Here is a 24,968-nt window from a genome sequence, read left to right as displayed (position 1 = left end):
GGACTCTCAAGAGTCTTCTCCAACACCACAGTTCGAAAGCATCAATTCTTTGGCGCTCAGCTTTCTTCACAGTCCAACTCTCACATCCATATATGACCACTGGAAAAATCATAGCCTTGACTAGATGGACCTTTGTTGGCAGAGTAACGTCTCTGCTTTTGAATATGCTGTCTAGGTTGGTCATAACTTTTCTTCCAAGGAGTAAGCGTCTTTTAATTTCATGGCTGCAATCACCATCTGCAGTGATTTTGGAGCCCGAAAAGATAAAGTCTGACACTGTTTCCACTGTTTCCCCATCTATTTGCTATGAAGTGATGGGACCAGAAGCCATGATCTTCGTTTTCTGAATGTTGAGCTTTAAGCCAACTTTTTCACTCTCCTCTTTTACTTTCAAGAGGCTTTTCAGTTTCTCTTCACTTTCTGCCATAACGGTGGTGTCATCTGCATATCTGAGGTTATTGATATTTCTCCCGCAATCTTGATTCCAGCTTGTGCTTCTTCCAGCCCGGCGTTTCTCATGATGTACTCTGCATATAAGTTAAATAAGCAGGGTGACAATATACAGCCTTGACGTACTCCTTTTCCTATTTGGAACCAGTCTGTTGTTCCATGTCCAGTTCTAACTGCTGCTTCCTGACCTGCATATAGATTTCTCAAGAGGCAGGTCAGGTGGTCTGGTATTCCCATCTCTTTCAGAATTTTCCACAGTTTATTGTGATCCACACAGTCAAAGGCTTTGGCATACTCACTTCCTCACCCCTAACACTGGTCCTTCCATCACCTTCCAATCTTCTTGTACTTTAACCCTTGCCTCAGGTCACTTACTGGAGGACCCAACCAAAGAAAGAGGTATACTTTCATCTTCTACCTGTGTAAATCTGTAAACTTTATAACAATTTTATAACAAATTACTCTTTTTGCTAAGAGTTGAAAAAAACTCTACAGAACTTCAGTTTTATCAATTACTGACCATCTGCCCAATGTTGATCGTTTAGTCCCAAAGTTGTATCCGACTCTTGAGACCCCATGGACCACAGCCCGCCAGGCTCCTCTGTCCATGGGATTTCCCAGGCAAGAATACTGGAGTGGGTTGCCGTTTCCTTCTCCTGGGGATCTTCCCAATGTTAGGTGGCAGGAAAAGGGGCTAGATGCTTTTATCTCATTTAATCCTCCGACCCAACCTGATACACCTGTCATATGGATTTTATTAACATGATTTGTTTGGATGCTTGGTAGCTCAGCTGGTAAAGAATCCATCTGCAGTGCAGGAGACCCTGGTTCGATTCCTGGGCAGGGACGATCCCCTGGAGAAGGGAACGGCTACCCACTCGAGTATTCTGGCCTGGAGAATTCTGGGACTGTATAGTCCATGGGGTCTCAAAGAGTCAGACACGACTGAGCAACTTTCACTTTCATCAACGATACCAAATTACATACCTTTACATAAAGTGTTATCTGCACATTTACTTATCACCAGTTACTTGCTAAGAAGCACTGGTACAGTATTGACTAGAAGTGGTGAAAGCAGATATCCTTGCCTTGTTTCTAGTTAGGGGAGTAGCTTTATTTTTAAATCAAGAAATAGTATTTCTACCTTAACTATGTTTCACATTGAAACACTGCACTACTGTCTAGTTTTGGTAAACATTAAACTATGTTGTTCTTCACGCAATGTAAAAGGCTTAAGCAATGTATTATGGATTATTGATTTTTATTTTAGGGTAATTTCCTTACTGCCTTTTTAAAATGTTAAATACAAAAGTGAAATGAATGCATATTTTATTTGGAGGCTATAGGCAGAAAAAATTATCAATACAAATATATTTGATTGGCTGATAATAGTCTAAATTTTACTAATTTTCAGCATTGGTCAGTTTTCATTCCAATCCCAAAGAAAGGCAATGTCATAGAATGTTCATATTATTATACAATTGCACTCATTTCACATGATAACAAGATTATGCTCAAAATCCTTCAAGCTAGGCTTCAGCAGTAAATGAACTGAGAACTTCCAGATGTACAAGCTGGATTTAGAAAAGGCAGAAGAACCAGAGATCAAACTACCAACATACACTGGATCATAGAAAAAGCAAAGGAATTCCAAAAAACATCCACTTCTGCTTCATTGACTATGCCAAAGCCCTTGGACTGTGTGGATCACAACTATCTGTGGAATGTTCTTAAAGAGATAGGAATACCAGACCACATTATCTGCCTCCTGAGAAACTTGTATGCAGGACAAGAAGCAACAATTAGAACCGGACATGGAACAACGGACTGGTTCAAAATTGGGAAAGGAGTACGTCAAGGCTTATTTAATTTATATGAAGAATACATCATACAAAATGCTGCACTGGATGACTCACAAGCTGGAATCAAGATTTCTGGGAGAAATAACCTCAGATATGCACATGATACCTCTTTAATGGCAGAAAGTGAAGAGGAACCTCTTGTTGAAGGTGAAAGAGGAGAGTGAAAAAGCTGGCTTAAAAGTCAACATTCACAAAGCGAAGATCATGGCATCCAGTCTTCATCACAAATAGATGGAGAAAAAGTAGAAACAGTGATAGATTTCATCTTCTTGGGCTCCAAAATCAACATGGACTGTGACTGCAGCCATGAAATTAAAAGACACTTGCTCCTTGGAAGAAAAGCTATGACAACCTGCTGCTGCTGCTGCTGCTGCTGCTAAGTCGCTTCAGTTGTGTCTGACTCCGTGCGACACAGCATATTAAAAAGCAGACACATCTCTCTGCTGACAAAGGTCCATATAGTCAAAGCTATGGTTTTTCAGGTAGTCGTGTACAGTTGTGAGAGTTGGACCATAAAGAAGGCTGAGCACTGAAGAACTGGTGCTTTTGAACTGTGGTGTTGGAGAAGACTCGTGAGAGTCCCTTGGACTGCAAGGAGATCAAACCAGTCAATCGTAAAGGATATCAACCCTGAATATTCATTGGAAGGACTGATGCTGAAGTTGAAGCTTCAATACTTCAGACCTGATGCGAAGAGCTGACTCACTGGAAGATCCTGATTCTGGGAAAGATTGAAGGCAAGAGTAGAAGGGGATGACAGAGGATGAGATGGCTGGATGGCATCATTGTCTCAGTGGACATGAGTTTGAGCAAACTCAGGGAGATAGTGAAGGACAGGGAAGCCTGGCATGCTGCATGCAGTTCATAGTGTCGCAAAGAGCTGGTCGTGACTTAGCAATGGAAAAACAACTAATTTTCTTGTTCGAGAAGGCCCTACCTATATAATTTTTTCCCCCCCAAACTTGTTGGCTGGACTGTACCACCTGTGGGATCTTAGTTCCTGGACCAGAGATCAAACTGGAGCCTCCTACAGTGGAAGCTTGGAGTCTTAACTACTGGACCGCGGAGGAAGTCCCATCTGCCTATATCATTTTGAAAAGAAGTTCCAGGTGGCAATTTTCCCTAAGTCGTAATTATTCATGCCTGCACTTGTTTTTAATGGGTGTAAAAAAACTGATTATGTAAATTTATATGGTGAAAATGGTGAGATTTTACAAGACAATATTAACAAAGTTTTTAAAATCCTTAAAGAGATGGTATTATGTAAATTGGAATGCCATGCCTATAATTATAATTCCCTTTGATATTTCTGGAAATTAAGCCCACAAATAAGTACAATCAAATACTGAAACATATTAGGCAAAATAATTTCTAGAGCATCTGTGTAACCTGTGGAAACAGGAGGCAGTTGGCATTACCAAGTGGGCCAGTGAACAGATACATATAGAAGCACATGCCTTCAGTGTTTTTTCTCAACCTTAATTAGGAGATGAACAAATGGTCCATAAAATTTTTATTTTAGTATCTAAAACAGAGGATCCAAATTCATTAAAACTTAAGTCTCTACTTAAAGAAAAATAAAGCACTCTTGAAAATGTACCTACTTTTGGTATGATTTATACTAAGCCCCAAACTAAATATCGTAACTCTTAGATTGTTAAAGATAGTTGAACTTAATGAAAATAACTCTGAATTTTTAAACCTGATAATGTGTACTAATATACCTGATATTCTCATTCTAACCAGGTGAACTTTGATAAAATAGATGAAACCTGAATGTCTTAATAACAAAATAAAGATACTAGAAAATTTAGAAAATACTAAATATTTTTTTGTTTGAATAGATAAATCCTTTTCATGGTTTGAATATCAAAGTTTAAATAGGAGTACAGTGAGAAGTCCTTTCTATATCTTCCATCCACAGATTTCTCATAACTCAACAGTTGCTTTGTCCTAGTTTAATACATATACATGTTAGTACATTATTCTGTTCCATTTTTCTGCTTTTTTCATTGAACAAAAAATCTTGGAAATCTTAATTTAAAAAAAATGTATTTATTATTTAGTTTTTGGCTGTGCTGGGTCTCCATTCCTGTGTGGGCTTTTCTCTAGTTGCAGCAAGCAGGGGTTACTCTCTAGTTGTGGGGTGCAGGCTTCCCACTGCAGTGGCTTCTCTTGTTGCAGAGCATGGGCTGTAAATCCTGGGGCTTCAGAAGTTGTGATTCCCGGGTTCTGGAATACAGGCTCAGTTGCTTCACAGCATGTAGGATCTTCCCAGAACAGGGATCGAACCCGTGTCTCCTGCATTGGCAGGCAGATTCTTTACCATGCAGCCACCAAGGAAGCCCCAGAAATCTCAATATTAAAACACGAAGAACTTTTTGTTGTGGTTGTTGTTGTTAACAACTACATAGTGATCAAATGTATGGTTATATCATAATTTATTGTCTTGTTGATGGATATATTTAAGCTGTTTCAAGGATAAGAAATACCTTGTCATTTCTCATATGTGGGAACTACATATGTGGGCTAGATCCCTAGAGGTGAAATTGGAGGTTCAGAGTATGCATACATTTGCAATTTTGATAGACACTGCCAAATTCTTCTTTCTATATATTTCAGCCAAAGCAGTGGGGCCAGATATAATTTTATGCCTTTTTCATTTCATTCAGAAATGCACAAAGTGGGTTACCTATTAAAGAATAAGGAAGAAAGGACAAATTTATTTGGCAATTTAGAGAACGTTTTCATTCAAAAATACATTCAATAGAAATTAACTGTGCGTCTATTGCATGCCAAGTGCTTTTAGGCTTTTGGAACTACTTACCTAAACAAATCAGACTCAAATCTCTGCCTCTGTGGAGCATACATTTTAGAACTCTATGCTACTTCTTAAGACACAAGTTAAATGTCAATATCCTGAAAATGATCTGTTGCGATCCTGGGCACAGGCACCAGACGTATGCTACCAGTGTTATTTAAAACTGACTAGAGGCAATGTTGCATATGATTTCATAGCTTTCCATCAGGTCCTTTTAAACAACACACTTGGGCGAGAGCTCTTTTTATCTGACTCCATCTGCTGTTGGTAGTGATCAGCATACTGTGGGCATTATGTTAGCATCTGAGACTAGGTTGCGAAATAGGAAGTGGAGTTAGGTACAGATCAGCAAGTGTGTGCAAACTGTTTAGTTCTATCTGAAGCTGAAACCACGGGTGTCCAACTCAGGCTTGGGAAACACGGAAGATAAGGTCATCAGCACATGTCCATCAGGGCACAGCTTCCCTTTTGCTGTCTATCCCTGTTTTGGTTCTATAAAGAGATCCCAGGGGTTTTATGGAAAACAGTGTCAGAAGCATACACCAGCAGTACTCTTGTCTGCTGAACAAGGGCATGCAAAATGTTACTTGTTAGAAAGTGAGGGAGACAGAAAGGCCAAGTGATGCCAAGGAAAGTGGGTGTATTGTCCAGTGGATGGTCAGAGAAAGTATGGCCTCAGGCTTGTGCTTGTTTTCTTTCTTTTTCCTTTCTTGGCTGTGCTGCAGGCATGTAGGATCTTAGTTCCCCGATCAGGGATTGCTGAGTCTTAACCACTGGACCGCCAGGAAATCCTTTTCTTCCTAAAAGAAGATCTTAAAACTTTAGCTCCGCCATTAAGATTTAATTTTATAGTAAGTCAGTAAACTACAGGTGTTAAAGTCTTGCCAATATCCCATTGGGATCTTTGCAGTTACTACAGGATAACTGGGAGTTCAGCTTGTGACGGGGAAGTCAGACACAACAGCATCTTCAAGCACGATGTGAAGAACACAAAAGAGCCAGTTCCAGAGACTGGCTCTTGAATCACACCCTGACCTTTTTTCTTTTGCTTGTTTTATTGAAATTTCATCTCTGCGCCATAATTGACACAATCAACAATTGGTTAGTAACGAATGTTTTCTGCAGTCCGAATATATAGCAGTGATTTTTCTGTCCTTGAATCATAGAAAGAGGCTTTGGACTCGTCAACATGCTCCTTTCACAGTTGAGGTCGAGAAGGGCAAAGCGACAATGGCAGAAGCCAGGTCTCTCTCCCGACTCCCAGTTCAGCAGAACTCCCGCCACAGGCTCCCCAGGGAAGCCTGTTATGCCTCCGACTTCTGGATTCCGTGCTGTCATCCTGCAAGCTGGGGTGACTTTGGGCAATGACATCGTGGCCCCCACGGGGCTTGCACATGGCAGAAGCCGCCCTGGAGCCGCCCACCCGCCCGCGGAGTGTGCGCGCTGTTTTCGCACTCTGCCGGGTGGTCCCGGCGAAAGTCCGGGACCGGGTTGTGGACCAGGGTCTCCAGAGTTCCCTTCCGTCAGGTGAGGTCGCGAGGGGACTTTCTCCGATTTCTGGGCCCGGAAAGGCTGACCCTCGCCCGGCTGCACTCCTACCCGGGCGAGAAAAGGGACAGGCGGGCCCACGCCCCCTTCTCCTCTGGGCCCCACTCCTGCCACCCCAGGACTCGGGCCGTTTTCCTTCCGCCCTTCCCTCGTTTTCCCCACCGGCCTCTCAACTTTTCCCACTTGGCGTTTAAAAGCGCCACCGCCCGCCTCCCTCGGCGAGCAGCTCGCGCGCCCGCTGCGATCCTCGGCCCCTCCCCCCGCCTCTCCCCTCCCCCCACCTCTCCCCTCCTTCTCCCGGATCCACGCCGCCCGCTCCCCCGGCGCCCGCCCGGCGGTCACGTGCGCCGCGCCCCGCCCCGTCACGTGGCCCCGCCCCGCCCCGCCCCCGCGCCGGCGCGCTCCGACGTGCCCTGGAACTCACCCGCCCCGGGAGAGCCGCCTGCGGGGACGCGCCGGCCGCGGCCGCCGCTGAGTGAGCGCCCTTCAGGTTCGTCTGGGCGCCCCGCCGCCGCCGAGCCGGGCCAGGAGGGAACCGCCCCCCCGGCGAAGCCGCCGGGCCCTCGGTGAGGTTGGTGGGGAGAGGGAGCCCGGGCGGAGGGCAGGTCGGGGCGGCGCTGCACAAAGGCGCCCGGGGCCGGGGCTGCGGGGCCGGAGGAGGCGTGTGCGGGCGCGCGGCGACGCCGGGGTGCGCGAGGTGCGGCCGGGGGCGCGGCAGGCGGGGTCCGGGCGCCGGGCCACTGCCGGCCGCTCGGCCGACGTGGGCGACGGGGTTTTAAATGGCTGGAAGTTGTGGCTCCTCTGCCCCCCGGGTTTCCTGACTTCCTGTGAGAGGGCAGTGCCCGCCGCCCCGCCCCCAGGAAGGAGGGTGGCGGGCTGTGTGTGTGTGTGTGTGTGTGTGTGTGTGTGTGTGTGTGTAAAAGGCTGGCGGTGCCGCCCTCCTTTCTGGCCTCCCGCCGGCGGCGAGCCCGCTCCTCAACTGCTGCAGGGGGTGCAACCCCCGCCCGCCCAGCAGCCCCAGGAGCCGACTTGGGGCTCCTCGAAGGCTATTGATCCCCCAGACTGGGCATGGGGGCTGCTGCAGCTTCTAGAGGCGCCCCGCCCCTGCTCAGTGGGCATCTGCTGCTTTCTAGCCCTTCTGCGAGGATTCTCCTCCACCGTTTTTAATTTCAGAAAACCCTCTGCGCTCTTCTCGGGTGTGTGTGAGTGTGTGTGTATTGTCTTCTAAGGATGACTGTCCTTGACGTGTGGCGTCTGAAGTTACCGCAGACCCTTTGACACGAAAAGGCCACAGGGTCATTCTCGAGGCGTGGTGATGTTTTCCTCCTGACGGCAGCCGCCGTTTTCCAGGCACTTGCGAAGGCGAGCATGTTCAAAGCGTGGCTGTATGAAAGTTCTGATGTGTCTCCAAGTGAAGTATTTGTTGTCGGGACAGGCTGTTAACATTCGTGTTGCTTTATGGTTAATTAAGACATGGGAGGTAATTAAAAAAAGATTTGTTTACGTTATTTTGAGCTGTGCTGGGTCTTCGTTTGCTGCGCGCCGGCGTTCTCTAGTTGCGGGAAGCAGGGGCAACCGTTCGTTGTGGTGAGTGGTCTTCTCATTGCTGTGGCTTCTCTTGTGTCCTCTGGGCTCTAGAGTGCGGGCTTCAGTAGTTGGGGCAGGTAGTTGTGTCTCAAGGGCTTAGCTGCTCCGCGGCCTGTAGGATCTTCTGGGACCAGGGATCGAACCCATGTCACCTGCATTGCAAGGCGGATTCTTATCCATCAGACTGCCAGAGAAGCCCCGGTGGTAGATTTTTTTGAACATTTAGGCATGTGTTCCTAACGGGAGGTGAATACGGGGAGGAAGGAAGGAACTTTGAATGAAGAGTCCACCCGGGTTCTGATTAAGATTCTGCCTCTCAGCTTCTGAAGGTGAGACCTTGGAAGACTCTGAATGTTACAGTGAAGGGTGGCTCAAAAACGTCCAGCTCCTGGCCGCGCCTCTTTCATACCCAGATGCTGGGAAACGGTGGCCTAGAGGTGGATCTATAGCCAGTGTTCCTTACCTGATCCGCAGGAGGGTGCCTGACAGGGCAGGATGTCTTTTGTGTTATCTTTTGGTTGGAGTAGATGGTCTGGCTGCTGGGGCCAGTATCTCTCTCTTTCTCTCTGTTTTAAAAAATGCCTTGGAAATGTTTCTGAGCAGAGTTTGGCTTGAACCAGCCTCTAAAGACTTGACCCTGAGTGGGGCAACTGGAAGAACCTGAGGAGCTAGGCATGTCGGCGTGACCCCTGGTTTCAGGAAGCTGTGCTGGTCTGGAAAGGGACTCTTTTCGGGAAAAATGAGTTGAATGAAGCCTAATGTACCATATTGCATGTGCATGCCCCAGTATGGGGTGGTAGGCTTCTGTTCCTACTTTATGGAGGACAGAAGTTGGAGAAGATTGCTAACGCACTGATTGTTAATGTGATGCCATCTGTATAGAGGGGTTGTCCACATATAGTCAATATTTTATGTATCTTTAGTGTGTTTCTTTTTTTTTACATACTACACTAGTTGTTGTGAGGCACAAGTGAAAATATGTAAATACTGCAGAAAAACAGTGTATTATTTGTAGTCAGTCATTTGGCGGTTCTTTCATTAATAAAGTATCTGCTGAGTGCTTTTTTTTATTAGGTTGACAGAAAATGTGTTTTACAAATGTAAAGTACTTCAAATGATGCAGTTGACAATTCTGAGAATAAAAAGGATAACAAACAGTTTAATTAAGACAGTGAATATGATGCTGTGTAAAATTACTAAATGGTAGCTTCCTTGATGGCACCCCACTCCAGTGCTCTTGCCTGGAAAATCCCATGGATGGAGGAGCCTGGTAGGCTGCAGTCCAGGGGTCGCTAAAGAGTCCGACCGACTGAGCGACTTCACTTTCACTTTTCACTTTCATGCATTGGAGAAGGAAATGGCAACCCACTCCAGTGTTCTTGCCTGGAGAATCCCAGGGACAGGGGAGCCTGGTGGGCTGCCGTCTATGGGGTCGCACAGAGTCGGACACAACTGAAGCGACTTAGCAGCAGCAGCTTTTTTGATGGCTCAGCTGGTAAAGAGTCCGCCTGCAATGTGGGAGACCTGGGTTTGATCCCTGGGTTGGGAAGATCCCCTGGAGAAGGGAAAGGCTACCCACTCCAGTATTCTGGCCTGGAGAATTCCATGGACTGTATAGTCCAAAGGGTTGCAAAGAGTCAGACACGACTGATCGACTTTCACACTCACACACTCATTTTTGCTTATATGAGAAAACTGGTGCTAGGAAAAAGCAGTTTAAGGTAAATCTGCCTAAAGTGGGCATTACAGTTTTATATTAGAAAGAAGAGTGAAGTTAAACTTTTATATAGAATAGTTTTAGTTGTACTTGCAAATATGCATTGTTTTGTTGAATGAATCAAAAGTGAAAAGGCAGGATGGTACTGCATAGCATCATTGTGCTTCAAAATCATGCTCTTTTGAGGAACCAGTTGGGCCGCTACCTTTGTGGTTTCTTTAATTGTTAACTGTTCTAATTGTGCCACATCCTCATTTTTGGATGGCTTTGCAGTGATTCAGCCATTTCCCTGTTTTATTGACTTAATATTTTGCAGTTGCAGTGTACAGTTGACCAGTTTTGTAATTGAACTGAACTATCAGATCATGACCTCTCTAAGCACCCCTTGCCTTGATAGTCTGGTGCTTCTCAAATTTTAGTGTACATGGAAATCACCTGAACTTCTTAAAGCCCATGTAATACCAGTGCTGCCAGGACCTCAGACTACTGCTTTCGTGTGGAAATGTGATGCCAGTCACCTTTGTAATTCTCAAGCTTTTAGTACTCACATGATAACTAAGAAAGTTACAAAGAAGCCATGAGGTAAATATTATTATTATTTTGTCTGTATGACAGCTTCAGACTCCCATGTGTGTTTTACACTTATAGCACGCCTCAGTTTAGGTTAGCCACAAGTTACATGCTCAGTAGGCGCATTTACTTAGCAGTGGCTGCTGTGTTGAACAGCGGTGGTTCTGGAGTCTGCAATCTAAATCACTGCTGTTCTAAGTGAGCTTTCAGATTGGCTGCATCAGCAACCCTTGGGAACTTGTTAGAAATGCACATTTTTGGGCCCCACCTCAAACCTACTCTCATTGGAATATCTGGGATTTCATTAATCTACAGCATATGACTACAGAATGTGTATGTGGTGTTTTGGATATGATCGTAGAACAGGAAAAGTTCATTAGGGGAAAATTAAGGAATATTGTCAGTATTGGTTCATGGAGTGAGATGAATATACTGTACTAACGTAAGATGTTTGTATTCGGGAGAGCAGTGTACAGGGTATATGGGAACTCTGTACTATCTTTGCAGTATATCTGTGAATCTAAAACTCGTCTAAAAGAACGTGTTTTTATTTATGTTTTTTGCCACACTGTGTGGCATGTGGGATCTTAGTTCCCAGACCTGGTGTTGAACTGGTGTCCCCTGCAGTGGATGCTCAGAGTCTTAACCACTGGACCATCAGGGAAGTCCCAAGAATCTTTTTTTAAAGCAGCTCTCCAGGTGATGCCGTCTTTCACTAAAAGTGAGACGCAGTGATCTGGATCACTAATATGACCTGCACTACGACAGCTTGGGTGGGCAGGATGGAGGCTACTGTTAGGTCTCCTAGGGTAATAATAGTATTTTTGTATTAAGAGCTAAAACTTACAAAGTACTTAACATGTGCTAGGGATTATACCAAGTGCTTTACGCATATTTACTTGTTTAACTCTCCCAACATGTGATATATACTATTAATCAGCTCCCTTTCACAAATGGAAAAAATGCTGAGGCTCAGAGAGGTTGGTTGCCTTGTCTGAGGTTACATAGCTAGCAAGAGGCAGAAACAGGGACATTTGACAAGGGGCTCATTTTATTTTTTTTATTTATTTTTTTATTATTATTTTATTTTATTTTTTAAAAATTTATTTCTTTTTTATTTTACTTTACAATTCTGTATTGGTTTTGCCATACATTGACATGAATCCACCACGGGTGTACATGCATTCCCAAACCTGAACCTCCCTCCCACCCCCCCTCCCCACAACGTCTCTCTGGGTCATCAAGGGGCTCATTTTAAAAGCAATCATTCAGTTGTGAGTGTTCTCTTTGAGTAAGTGCTAATTAATGTGAATGTTTTGTATCATGCATCCCAGTTTACAGAGTACTTTTTCTCTTTCCATTTTCATAAGGATCTTTGGAGGTGTGTATTCTTTCTTTTGTTTTTTAGATAGTTCAGGTGCTGAGGGCCTGTGAGCTGCTAAATCAAGCCCTGATTTAAATTTCAGTCCTTCATCCCTGAGTCCTGTGCTCCTTCACCACTGGAGAATTCAAACTATTAATAACATTTTGAAGTTAGAGCAGTATCTTTAAAAGTTAAGCTGAAAATTGCCTGTATGTTGCTGTATATTACTGGTTTGTTTTAAAAAATAGTTTTATTGTGTTACAATATACATACACTAAAATAAAAGTCAACAATAAAACGGCGTGAGCAGCGACATTGCTTAGCATTGTTCTAAGCAAAACAAGCCAGACATTGAAGGTTATATACTCTATATGGTTGGTGCTTTTCTGTCTCCATTTGGTTTCCTTGAGGAAGCTGTGATTAATGCGATGCTTTTTTATCATGCTTTATAGTTTACTAAGTACTTTTTCATGTTTTCTCTACCCATTCTCACAGGGATCTTCTGAAGTTTGTGTTGTTTCCTGTTTTACAGAGGGTTGTACCACAGTTGGTTTAGGCATTCACCAGTTGATAGGCCTCTGGGTCATTTCCAGTTTCTGGCTGTTATGAATAAAGCTGTTACGGATGTTCACGTAAGGCCTTTGCAAGGACTTATGCTTTTATTTTTCTTGGATAAATACCTAGAAGAGGAATTGCTAGATCATAAACGTATGTTTAAGAAATTGCCAAAGTGCTTTCCGTAGTAGCGGTACTGCTCTGCATTACCACCAGCAGTGAATGAGAGTTCCCAGTTGCTGGTATCCTTGCCCTGCAAAATATCCTTAATATGTATTTAAAGCCATTCTGGTAGGGGCGTAGTGATACCTGGTGTGGTGTTTTTTTTTTTTTTTTTCTTAATATTTATTTATTTTTGGCTGCCTCAGTGTTAGTTGTGGCAGGCATGGTTTTTCCTTGCATTGCGCAGGCGCCACAGCCCTGGACTCAGTAGTTGCCGTGCGCTGGTTCTCCAGTTGAGGCTCTCGGGCTTAGTTGTCTGGTGGCGTGTGGTATCTTAGTTTCCCCACCAGGGACTGAACCCGAGTCCCCTGCATTGGAAAGCAGATTCTTAACTACTATCAGGAAGTCCCTGATATCTGGTGGTTTTAATTTGTTTAACAGCCTTATTGAGGTATATTTGCTGTAAAATAAACTGGACATATTTAAAGTGTGCATTTTGATGAGTTTTGACATAGGAGTGGGCCTGTAGAATCACCACCATTTTCAGGATAGCAAACACCCATCTTTCACCTCCTAATTTCCTAAAGCCCAAAGGTAATTCATTGCTCTTGTTTCCTGGTAACTATTTCTGTGTGTTTCTGATCTGCTTTCTGTCACTATTTATTACTTTGCATTTTCTAGAATGTTATGTAGATATAGAGTATGTGCTCTTGCTTGTCTGGATTATTTTCACTCAACCAAATTATCTTGAGATTCATCCAGTTTGTTGTGTATATCACTAGTTTGTTCCTTTTTATTATTGATTGATATCCCATCATGTGGATATTACACAGTTACTTTATGTGGTCACCTGTTGGTGGTCATTGGGTTGCTTCCAATTAGGCGCTGTTACAAATAAAGCCACTGTATACATTCATGGACAGGTCTTTATATGGACATGTGTTTTCATCTTTGGTAAATACCATGGAGTAGAATCCCTGGGTCATATGGTTGATGTATATTTCAAGGTTCTAAGAATCGGCCCAACTTTTCCCAAAGTAGTTGTACTGTTCTACATCCCCACCAGCAGTATGTCAGAATTCTGGTTGCTCCACATTCTCAGAAATACTGGTATGGTCAGCCTTTTAATTTTAGTCATTCCAGTAGGTGTGTGATATTATTTGTATTTTTAATTTACATTTTCCTAAGGACTAAAGATTTTGGGCATCTTCTCATGGACTTCTTTACCATCTATAAATCCTCCTCCTTGGATATGAATACTTTTCCATTCCTATCTTTTGCCCCCTTTTTATTGGGTATTTGTCTTCTTATTGACTTCTACAGTTTTTGTGTATTCTATAATTATGAGTTCTTATTGGAGATAAGTTTGTGTCTGAGATATTTGTGACTCTGTTCATAAGGGATATTGGTCTGTAGTTTTTCTTTTTTATAACTTCTTTTTCTGGTTTTGGCATGAAGACGCACTGACTTCATAGAATGAGTTGGGATGTGTTTTCCCTCTGTTTCAATTTTCTGTAAGAAGTTTGTTTACAGCTGGTATTGTTTTCCTTACACTTTGGTAAAATTCACCAGTGGAGCCATCTTGGCCAGGAGTTTTCTTTGTGGGAAGATTTTTACAGACAGATTCAATTTATTTAATAAACATAGAATGATTTAGGTTATCTGTTTCTTAAGCAAGCTTTAGTAATTTGCCAAAGAAATGTATCTGGTTCATTTAAATTGATGAATTTATCAGCATAAAGCTGTTCATAATGTTCTCTTATTTTCCTTTTAATGTCTTTAAGATCTAGAGGTATATCCCTTGTTTCATTCTTAATGCTGGTTATTTGTGTTTTTTGTCTTTAGTCCTTGATCAGTTTGGCTAGAGGATTGTCAGTATTACTGATCTTTTTGAAGAACCAGCTTCTGGTTTTCATTGATTTTCTCTAATATTTTTCTGTTTTCTCGTTTACTGATTTCTGCTCTGATCTTTATCATGTCCTTTCTTCTGCTTGCTTTGGGTTTAATTTGCTCTTTATTAGTTTCTTAGAGTGCAATCTTAGATCACTGATTTGAGACCTTTTTCTTTTCTGATTGTTGGCATTTGGTATATAAATTTTCTCTGAGCACTGCTATAGCTGCATCCCACAAACTCTTGAGATGTCACCTTTTCATTTTCATCCAATTCATATCTCTTATTTGATTTCTTATTCAACCTATGGTTTATTTAGAAGTATGTTGTGGAGTTGTCAGAGTACATTATTTATGTTATTCCAGTCCTTACAGATTTATTAAGATTTGTTTCATGGACTAGAATATGGTCAACAGAAAATATGTTTACAAGAAACTACTGAACTAGCTGTACCATTTGGCATTCCCACTAGTACTGAATGTGTGTCCAGTTGTTGGTATCTTTGTCAGCCCTTGATATTGTCTTTGTTTTTAAAAACTAACTTTATTCTAATTGGTGGGTAGTAATACCTTGTTTTGGTTTTAGTTTGCATAATTGGTTTTCTAATGTTTTGTAAAACAGTTTAAATTTGAATGAGGAGTCATGCTTTTTATTTTTCTTTCCAATAGAGGACGGGAACCTGTAAGGCAGCAGTCCCTAAGTTTTTGGGCACCAGGGATTGGTTTCGTGGAAGACCGTTTTTCCACAGACCCAAGCAGGGTGGTGGGGGCGGTGGTGTTGGGGCGGCAACGAGAGCGATGGGGAGCGGCTGGGCTCCTAACAGGCTGCGCACCGGCTCCCGTCTGCAGCCTGGGTGGGCGCTGGCAGTAGCAGCAGTTCATCACTGTCTGTGTGCTACAGAAGCGCCACTTGTCAGTCTTCCAAAAGGCTGAATGTTTACTTGCCTCTCAGTATTTACTTTTTAAGAGGATCTGTGAAAGCTGCGTGAGGATTGAAGTGATTTTTATAGTTTTGGGGTAGACTTGTATAAACTGATTTAAATTATATTCTCCATTTTACATTCCCACCAGCAGTGCACATGAATTCGTTTCTCCACCTCCTCACCAACACTGGTTATTTCTGTTGTTATTTTTACAGTAGCCACTCTCATGGACGTGGCGTGGTGTCTCATTGTGGTTTTGATTTGTGCTTGATTTGCTTTTTGGCCATGTGTGTATCTTCCTTGGAAAAATGTCTATTCAGGTCCTTTGCCTACCTGACTCTGCTCCTTGCAATTTATTTTGAAGTAGATTGGCATAATTTAAGCTTTATAATGAGTATGTTTTTCTTTTTTTTTAAAGTAAGTTATTGATGTCTGACTAGACCTTTTCAATGACCCCACCATAATAATCACTATATTTGTGTTTTTGTTTTGTGAGCTATATGTTTTTGTTTTTTAAGCATGGAATTAGGTTGAATGTAAATAGTCATTTCAGAGATTAGGAGAGTAATGTATATAGTTTCAGAGGAATATCTGAGTTGGTCAGGGCAGGGTGGCAGTTAATGCTTGCGTAACCAGTGGAGTCCTGAAGTGAATGGAGTTTTTCTTCTAAAGTGAATTATTAGAAGATTAGAGGTCTTATAAAACTTAGTAAAGACCAAGTTTATGATTTTCTCTTTAATATGTAACAATGATTAGTGATGTGAACTGAGACCCTGGGCAATGGGTGCTTCCCCAGAGGGAAAACAAGGTGTTACAACAAGCACAGTGGGTGGGATGCCACAGAGGCAAGATGAAAATTATGTGAACTGTAAAAATGATGATTGCTTTTTTCTTTTTTTTAAGCTGGTTAGTTAATTTGGCTACATGGTGAATCTCAGTTCCCTGACCAGGGATTGAGCCCTGGGACATGGCAGTGAAATCCTGGGATTGTAACGACTAGGCCACTGGGGAACTCCCTTAACTGATTATTTTAGAAAGTTCTTAGTGAAAAATTAAATTGTGGGACTCAGGTGTTCAGGATCTAGGAGGAAGAATCCATAGACGGGAGTGCATGTAGAAGGGAGTGAGAGCTGAAAAATGTGGAAGCTGAATTTGATCATAGTTCAGTTCAGTCGCTCAGTCATGTCCGACTCTGCGACCCCATGAACTGCAGCACTCCAGGCCTCTCTGTCCATCACCAGCTCCTGGAGATAACCCAAACTCATGTCCATTGAGTCGGTGATGCCATCCAACCATCTCATCCTCTGTCGTCTCTTTCTCCTCTTGTCCTCAATCTTTCCTAGCATCAGGGTCTTTTCAGAAGAGTCAGCTCTTCACATCAGGTGGCCAAAGTATTGGAGTTTCAGCTTCAGCATCAGTCCTTCCAAAGAACACCCAGGACTGATCTCCTTTAGAATGGATTGGTTGGATCTCCTTGCAGCCCAAGGGACTCTCAAGAGTCTTCTCCAACACCACAGTTCAAAAGCATCAATTCTTCTGTGCTCAGCTTTCTTTATAGTCCAATTTTCACATCCATACATGACCACTGGAAAAACCATAGCCTTGACTAGACGGACCTTTGTTGGTAAAGTAATATCTCTGCTTTTTAATATGCTGTCTAGGCTGGTCATAGAGGAGTGGTTTTAAAGGTTCATGGGAAGCTACTATTGTATAGTTAGTGTTTGGTGACATAGACTATGAAGGAAAAGCAAGTTTAACGTGTTGCATCAAGCAAATATTCTTTTTCTTAGTCTTTTTAATAACTCAGTTTTTTACCTTTAGACTATCCCTTGTGGTAGCCTATGTCATCCCATTAAAATTCTTTGTGTGTGAGTGAATCCTAAATGATTAAAAGCCAGTTTAATGGTTTTTAATATGAAAGGGCTTGATCAGGACTGTTTAGTAGAGTACTGAATTTACGAATTTTTTGGGAATACAGTAGGCTTCTCATTTTCTGCTCTGTCATTTGGGTCAGTATTTATATTTCCATGTATAAGATGAGGTCACTTTAGAATGGACCCAGAGCTGTAACAACCACTGATAATGGAGAACTCCTAGTACTTCTTAAATTTGTGTTTTGATGAGAAAAGCATTGTATGAAAGTAAACAACAGATGGAATGCAAGTTTATTTAAAGTGGGACAGCATAATGTAAGATATGTTCATAGGAAAGTCAAGTACGCATGATACCGCTTTTAGTTGAGTTACAGTTTAAGAAGATGGTTCTCTAATGATAGGAAGCATTGAAATCAAGCAAATAAAAGCCAGGTTGGGAGAATGTGTCACTACAGGCTCCAAGCTCATCTTGTATATTTCCTGCCCCAGCCCTTGAATCAGTTATTTCTCCAAAAAACCTTGGTCCTTTTATTTGAAGAATGGTATTAGAGACCAAATCTGAGTGCTTTGTGTGCTTGTTGCTGCTTAGGTGTCGTTTCAACTGACAGCAGGATTTATGTGTGGTGTACGAAGCATATAGACATATATCTGTAACACTTGTTTGTGTAATCTGAACCTGTGGTAAACAAAGTGAGTTCACATTTCTGTTTCCAGGTCTAATCTGTTATCACAGAATCATTCTAGCTTCCTCCCTTGTGTGTCTATAAATTCATATTCCAGCATTGGGAAACTTGGCTCCCACTGTCTACGTTCTGTAATAATTATATTCAATTCCAGTGTGTGTATGCGCATAGCAGTATCAAAATTTTTAATTCATACTCCCACAGGAAATGTTATTTATGTGTTAATTATAGGCAGTTCCTTTGTGTTTTTATAGACTTGACTTATTTCCACAGTAAGTGATGTCAGCCTCTGCCTCCATTCCTGCTCTGTTCGGTGAGGTGAGGTCATTCCGTACATGTGTGATACTGTTCGACCATCGAGTCACATGTGCTTCCCTGCTGGGATCCCCTCGACCTCCTAAATGATTGTTTAGAATTTGAAAACATTGGACTACATGGTTGTGTTGTAAAGATGAATGGGTTTTGACAAGTGCATACCGTATTGTGTACACTATTACAACATCATACAAAATAGTTTATTGACCTGAAAGAATCCGCAGTGCTTCACCTGTGGAAGCCCCCCTCCCTGCCTCCCACCCCTAGCAATCACCGTTTCTGTGGTTTTGACTTTTTCCAGACTGCCACACGATAGAATCATTCTATATGTTGCCTCTTCTGTCTATTTATTTTTCTTTCACTTAGCAAAATAAATGTAAGACTCACTTCTGTCTTCATAGCTCAGAGCTCTTTCTTTTTATTACTGAATAGTAATGAAAGGTCTGTCTAGTCAAGGCTATGGTTTTTCCAGTGGTCATGTATGGATGTGAAAGTTGGACTATAAAGAAAGCTAAGTGCCTAAGAATTGATGCTTTTGAACTGTGGTGTTGGAGAAGACTCTTGAGAGTCCCTTGGGCTGCAAGGAGATCCAGCCAGTCCATCCTAAAGGAAATCAGTCCTGGGTGTTCATTGGAAGGACTGATGTTGAAGCTGAAACTCCAATACTTTGGCCACCTGATGCGAAGAGCTGACTCTTTTGAAAAGACCCTGACGCTGGAAAGATTGAGGGTGGGAGGAGAAGGGGATGACAGAGGATAAGATGGTTGGATGGCATCACCGACTCAATGGACATGAGTTTGGTGATGGACAGGGAGGCCTGGCGTGCTGTGGTTCATGGGGTCGCAAAGAGTCAGACACGACTGAGCGACTGAACTGACTGACTGAATAGTATTGTTTGTCTGGCTGTCTCAATTTATCCTTTCACCTTTTGAAAGACATCTTGATTGCTTCCAGTTTGGGGCAGCTGCTCTGAACATTTGCATGCAGGACTTTTTGTAGAAATAAGATTTCAAATCATCAACCTTGTTGCTAGATTGTGTGGTAAGACGACATTCACTTGTGTAGAAACTTAAATGACTTCCAAACTGGCTCCACCATTTTGCATCCCCACTAGCAGTGAGTGGAAGCTCCCACTGCTCTGCGTCCTTATCAGCATTTGGTGGTGTCAGGTTTTTGGATTTTAGCCACTCTAATAGTGGTACAGTGATATCTCATTGTTTCAGTTTGCTATTCCTGAATGACGCAAAGCTGCGTATTTTTTCATGGGCTTATATTCTTTCATGATGTGTCTTTTCAGATTGTTTTCCATTTAAAAAGTTGTTTCTTTTGTTGAGTTTTAAGAGTTCTGTGTATGTTCTGGATAAAAGCCCTTCATCAGACAGCTGTTTTATTTTCTCCTTGTCTCTGGTTCATGTTTTCATTTTCTGTATCTTTCACAGAGCAGAAATTTGTAATTTTAAGAAGGTCCTCTTTAATTTTCTCTTTCATGAATTATGCATTTGGAGGTACATTTAAAAATTCATCATCAAACCCAAGGTCATATTACTTCCTTTAAAAATTGGAATATTTCTGGGACTTCCCTCCTCTTCCAGTGGTTAAGAATCTGCCTTGCAATGCAGGGGTCAGGGGCTCAATTCCCAGTTGGGAAGCTGAGATTCCCCCTTACCACAGAGCAGCTAAACCTGAGCCCTGCAATTTAGAGAGTCCATGCCCAACAATGGCAAGGTCCTTCATGATGCATCAAAGATCTGTGCTGCAACTGAGATCCAAATCAGCCAAATAAATAAATATTTGAAGAATAAATTGGAATATTTTCCCACTCTTGTAACAATCCAAGAAAAATTCTTAGGTCCCCCTCATTTCTGACTAAGGAAGACTTCCTGGCATAGATCTTTATGAAATACTACATGCAAGTATCACTTTTATTAAAAGCTTGCTCTCTGAAATACTTCTTTTGTTGTTTCCTCATTTTTGTTTTGTATTTAAATCTGGTTTTGAATTTCCTTTATCAGTTTATGCTTGACTGTGTTTTCTATTGCTTCCCCGTTAACTGATTATTTTCTGTATCCTTCCTGTTTTTACTGTTTCTTTATGACCAGAATAGTTTGTGACAGCAATCAGTATATTTTGCTTGTCTTCTTTAGGCCTAAAGAAATACCTTATATCCTCTACATTTTTATTCTTAGAAAACAGGGATCACGCATTCAGAAGAAACCTTAGGGTCCCTGTCATGGCCTATGGTTTCTTGTTAAGTGAATGATCTAGAAAACTGTTTGGTGAAATACTTTCTTATTCTGGAACTTATGCTGGAGTTGTTTTTAACTTTTTTGTTGTGCTCATTAAGGTTTATTTGATTTCTTTAGTAGAGGCCTATTCAGGGAGTGTTAAACAAGTACTTGTAAAGCTGCTGGAGGACTTCATGTCAAGAATTGGTGCTTACATTGTGGTATTTTTAAGTGGATTGATAGATAGTTGAGGCTGTATTAGCATTTTGTTGTTCATGGTATTAAAATTGTTAAATATGTAGTGCATATATGTATCAAACTTAAATTTGGATATTTGGTCTTAAATTTGGTCATTAATTATGGATACATTTATCACAGTCCTCTTGAGACTTTGTTTACTTGTTTACTTCCTGTTGTACCAGGTAATGATCTCATTCTGAGATGTAGTTGATTAAAGCAGATGTCCTGGGGGAGGAAGATAGCATTTGCTGAGCTGTGTAATTTGTGCTTGGAAAGAAATGAGAAAAATTGTAGACAGAAAGGAGGAGGCCATTAAGAGTTTAAGATAGCATGGTAGAAATGTATCTGATTTGGTGGGGAGAGAAGTAAAAGCTCTAAATGGTTGTGTGTGTGTTCTTATTGAAATACCAGAACCCATGGGTAAGAAGTGCTTCATGCCGCTGAGAAAGGCAGTGGTTGTTACTGGACAGTAGACGTGCAGAGCTCTATCCTAGTGGTTGGATTCTTAGTAGCTGTGTGTGTGTGATGAAAAAGGGTGGAGGAGTGTGGTGATGGGTGTTGAGCATATTTCAGTAAGTGGAGTGTTGTGTTCAGAGGGTGGTGGTGTTGAATGAGTAAGGATGCTAACCAAAATATTTGAGAGGTTAAGATAGCAGGATAAAAAAAAAAAAAAGATAGCAGGATAAACAGTAGTGTGTAATAGGGCTTCCCTGGTGGCTCAGTGGAAAAGAATCTGCCTGCGGTGCAGGAGACGGGAGTTCAATCCTTGGGTCGGGAAGATCCCCGGAGGAGGAAATGGCAGCTCACTCCAGTATTCTTGCCTGGCAGACCCATGGACAGAGGAGCTTGGTGGCCTGCAGTCCGTAGGTTGCAAAGAGTTGGACCCAACTTAGGGACTAAACAACAGCAACAAATAACCTAAAGGGAAAAGAATATGTGTGTGTGTGTGTGTGTGTAACTGAATCTCTGTGCAAAGAATGTGTGTGTGTGTAACTGAATCTCTGTGCTGTACACCTGAAACTTGCAGTATATTATAAATCAGCTATGATTCAGTAAAAAATAAATAAAAAAGAATCCACAGTTTGGGGAATAGGGGAAGAAGCAAACCAAAATTAAAACCATAAACATCTGTTTTAATACAGCTTACGTTTTTAAATAAAAATAGGAGCAACAGTTATCTGCGTAATTGCAGATCAGTCTCCCTTAGGTCTCGGTTTTTAGAGTGTGTGTGTGCTGCGTGCTGCCATACTCCTGTTTAGTGGCAGAGTTGTGTCTGACTCTGTGACCCCATGAACTGTGGCCTGCTAGGTCCCTCTGTCCGTGGGATTTCTCAGGCAAGAATACTGGAGTGGGTTGCCATTTCCTGTTCCAGGGGAAGTATTTTAGAGCCATTCCCTCAAGTTTATTTGTACGTATAGTTTTTAATAGGGCTTTTCTCTTCATATTTGTTATGTCCAACTTTTCTTAGACCTTGGATTGTAATATATAATTCCTGCAATGTGACTTTCTAAAAGTTAATTATTTTAATCGTCTCAGGGGCTTCCCACTTCACCCCTCACCCCCATTCCCTTGTAGCTCAGTTGGTAAAAAAATCTGCCTGCAGTACAGGAGACTCGAGTTCAATCCCTGGGTTGGGACGATCCCCTGGAGGAGGAGATGACAACCCACTCCAGTATCCTTGCCTGGAAAATCTCATGGACAGAGGGACCTGGTGGACTGCAGTCCATGGGGTCACAAAGAGTCGGGCATGACTGAGCAACTAACGCTTACTTACTTACTGTCTCAGTTCCTGTTATTCCCCTCCTCTTGCTTACGCCTCCCGCCCCGTGCCCTCTCTGGCTCCTGTCACCTGCCTTGTATCTAACTACCTGTTCTGTCTGCAGTCTTTGAACTGCTTCTCCATCTTTCTCCGCCCTGCAGTTCTCATTTCCTTTACAGTAATGAAAACTTGAGTCTGGGCGTCCCATGCTGAGTGTAGTTAAACTGCCTTATCATTCTCCCGACTCCTCCTCCTCCTTATCTGTGTGCAGCCAGTGGGGCAGGTGTGGTGGCAGGGACGCCTCTCACCACCCCTCGCCCCTCCCCTTGCAGTTTACTCCTTATTCTTGTTACTTTCTTTGCTCCTTTCCTGCGGGGATCAGTGTCTGACCACCTCTGGTTCACCTTGGCGCCCCTAACCTTCTGTGTATTCCCTTATTTGTTCAGTATCTTCAAAGGTGTTTCTTAAGTTGTTACTTCCTGGAAAGTAACAAATTGCCTGAGGATAAGTATTTCAGTGTGGAATTTTGAAAAGCTGTAGTGAAAAACTTTTCTGTAGGTAAAAGGATTAACGCTCCTAGTGACTAATGTTCTGGTAATGCATGAAAGTAAAGGCTGAATGATTGGAAGCTTAGAATTTCTATTTACCGTGTCAGGAAGGACTGGGTGGATTTGGCAAGGTAGTTTCTGGCAGGGTAGATTCTGGATGTGGTGAAGTTTTAGGTGCCTGTTGGAACACCCCAGTGGATCTGGCAGTTGTATCCTAGTTGTCTTTAATCTAGAAGACTCCCTCATTTCATGAAACTGATTGTTTAAAGCATTCAGGTGTGTTTCTCATAGAATGTCTCCCATCCTGGATTTATTCAATTTTCATAAAAGTTGTATCTCTTGTTATTAAAAATTTTAAAAAGTCATTTCTGTCAGGATAACAAAGGTGGAAATGAAGTTGAAGCAAAGTGGAAATGAAGTGGGGGGCTGGTGGTGAAGTATACTTTGTGTTTTTATGTGTTTGGAGGGTGTTGCTGAACACAGCCCTGATGTGCAAAATTGTTGGTGTTCCTTATAGCTGTTGTAAAAAAAAGTCATGCACTGCCAGTAACGTTGCCTTCCTTAGTCTTCTTGCAGCAATCCTGGTTAAAGTTAATGAAATTTTTTTTTTTTATAGGTTTAAATGTAATCCTGGATGTTTAGTTCTTCTAAGGTACGTTTCTTATTTTTACTATTTTTTGAAACAACATTACTGTATTAAACTCTTTATCCAAGTAGTTTGTTTCTACAGAGTAAATTCAAGTTGCAGAAAGTGTGTGACTAGATGTCACCTGGGCTTTGTCTGTTTTGGAGGATGTCGTCCTCAGGGTGTGGTGGTTGTGGCACATACAGTGTCAGTAATGCCGTGCCCAGTACTTGGGTGCGGAGGAAAATTGGTAGGCTGTTGTGGGACCTTGTGTAAACATTTCTGGTATAGTCAAGAGTTACTCAGGTTTGCCTGAGAATTCTCGAGTATTGGGCTGAGTGTGTTTTCCTGGGGCTGCTGTATCAAAGTGCTACAAACCGCGGACTTAAAACTACAGAAACTTGGGTCATTTCCTAGGGGTCCACTGGTGAGGGCTCCACGCTCCCACTGCAGGGTGTGCGGGTTCAGTCCCTGGTGGAGGAACTGAGATCCTGCACGCTGGGTGGCACGGTCAAAAACACCACCAAAAACCCAGAAACGTGTTCACTTGTGGAGCCGCAGGAATGAGTACTCCAGGGAGGACCCTTCCTCGCCTGTCCAGCCTCTGGCGGGCCTTGGTGTTCCTTAACTTGTAGCTGCTTCACCCCCAAGTTCTGCCTCTGTCTACACGCGGTCATCTTCCCTTGTGTGTCTCCTCTCCTTGTCTCCCGTCTTCCCTCGTTAGAAATGCATTGGATCTTAGGAAAAAAAAGAGAAAGTGAAGTTGCTCAGTTGTGTCCAACTCTTTGTGTCCCCGTGGACCGTAGCCTACTAGGCTCCCCCGTCCATGGAATTTTCCAGGCAAGAGTACTGGAGCGGGTTGCCATTTCCTTCTCCAGGGGATCTTCCCCACCCAGGGATCGAACCCTGGTCTCCTGCAGGGAGTCTCTTTACCATCTGAGCCACCAGGGAAGCCCATTGGATTTTGGGCCCACCCTAATCAGTGCAGCTCATCTGAGAGTGACTGCATCTGCCAAGACCCTATGTCCAAGTATAGTCCCATTCACAGGTCCTGTGTTAGGACTTACCACATACCTTCTGGGGAAACTGCCTTCATCTCACAGTGGTTGGGGCCTGACTTGAACTGAGCAAAATCGATCTCCTGTGATCATTTTGAAATTTAAATGCTGTATTTTACAAGGTACTAAAATATTTGGAATTGGTATAGAAATAAAAGTGAATCCTAGATTTCTTAAGCCAGTTTAGGGCTGT

General features: G+C 42.6%; 1 protein-coding gene across 8 annotated transcripts in view; it reads left to right on the top strand.

Annotated features, from left to right (window-relative positions):
- The first annotated feature begins 7,062 nt into the window (after positions 1-7,062).
- The window catches only part of ARHGAP12 (Rho GTPase activating protein 12), a 122,036-nt gene continuing 104,130 nt past the window's right edge, over positions 7,063-24,968 (top strand). For 4 of the 8 annotated variants that reach the window (XM_040248062.1, XM_040248059.1, XM_040248058.1 and 1 more), the window contains exons 1-2: positions 7,063-7,247; positions 23,709-23,744. The gene's annotated coding sequence lies outside the window, so the exon portion shown is untranslated. The remainder of the gene's footprint in view (positions 7,248-23,708; positions 23,745-24,968) is intronic. The other 4 variants (XM_040248061.1, XM_040248056.1, XM_040248063.1 and 1 more) reach the window with 4 other exon arrangements.

The sequence above is a fragment of the Oryx dammah genome, unplaced genomic scaffold (assembly GCF_014754425.2).
Source record: "Oryx dammah isolate SB20612 unplaced genomic scaffold, SCBI_Odam_1.1 HiC_scaffold_10, whole genome shotgun sequence".
NCBI lineage: Eukaryota > Metazoa > Chordata > Mammalia > Artiodactyla > Bovidae > Oryx > Oryx dammah.
The sequence above is the reverse complement of the archived record's forward strand: the minus strand, read 5'-3'. Positions and strand labels throughout refer to the sequence as shown.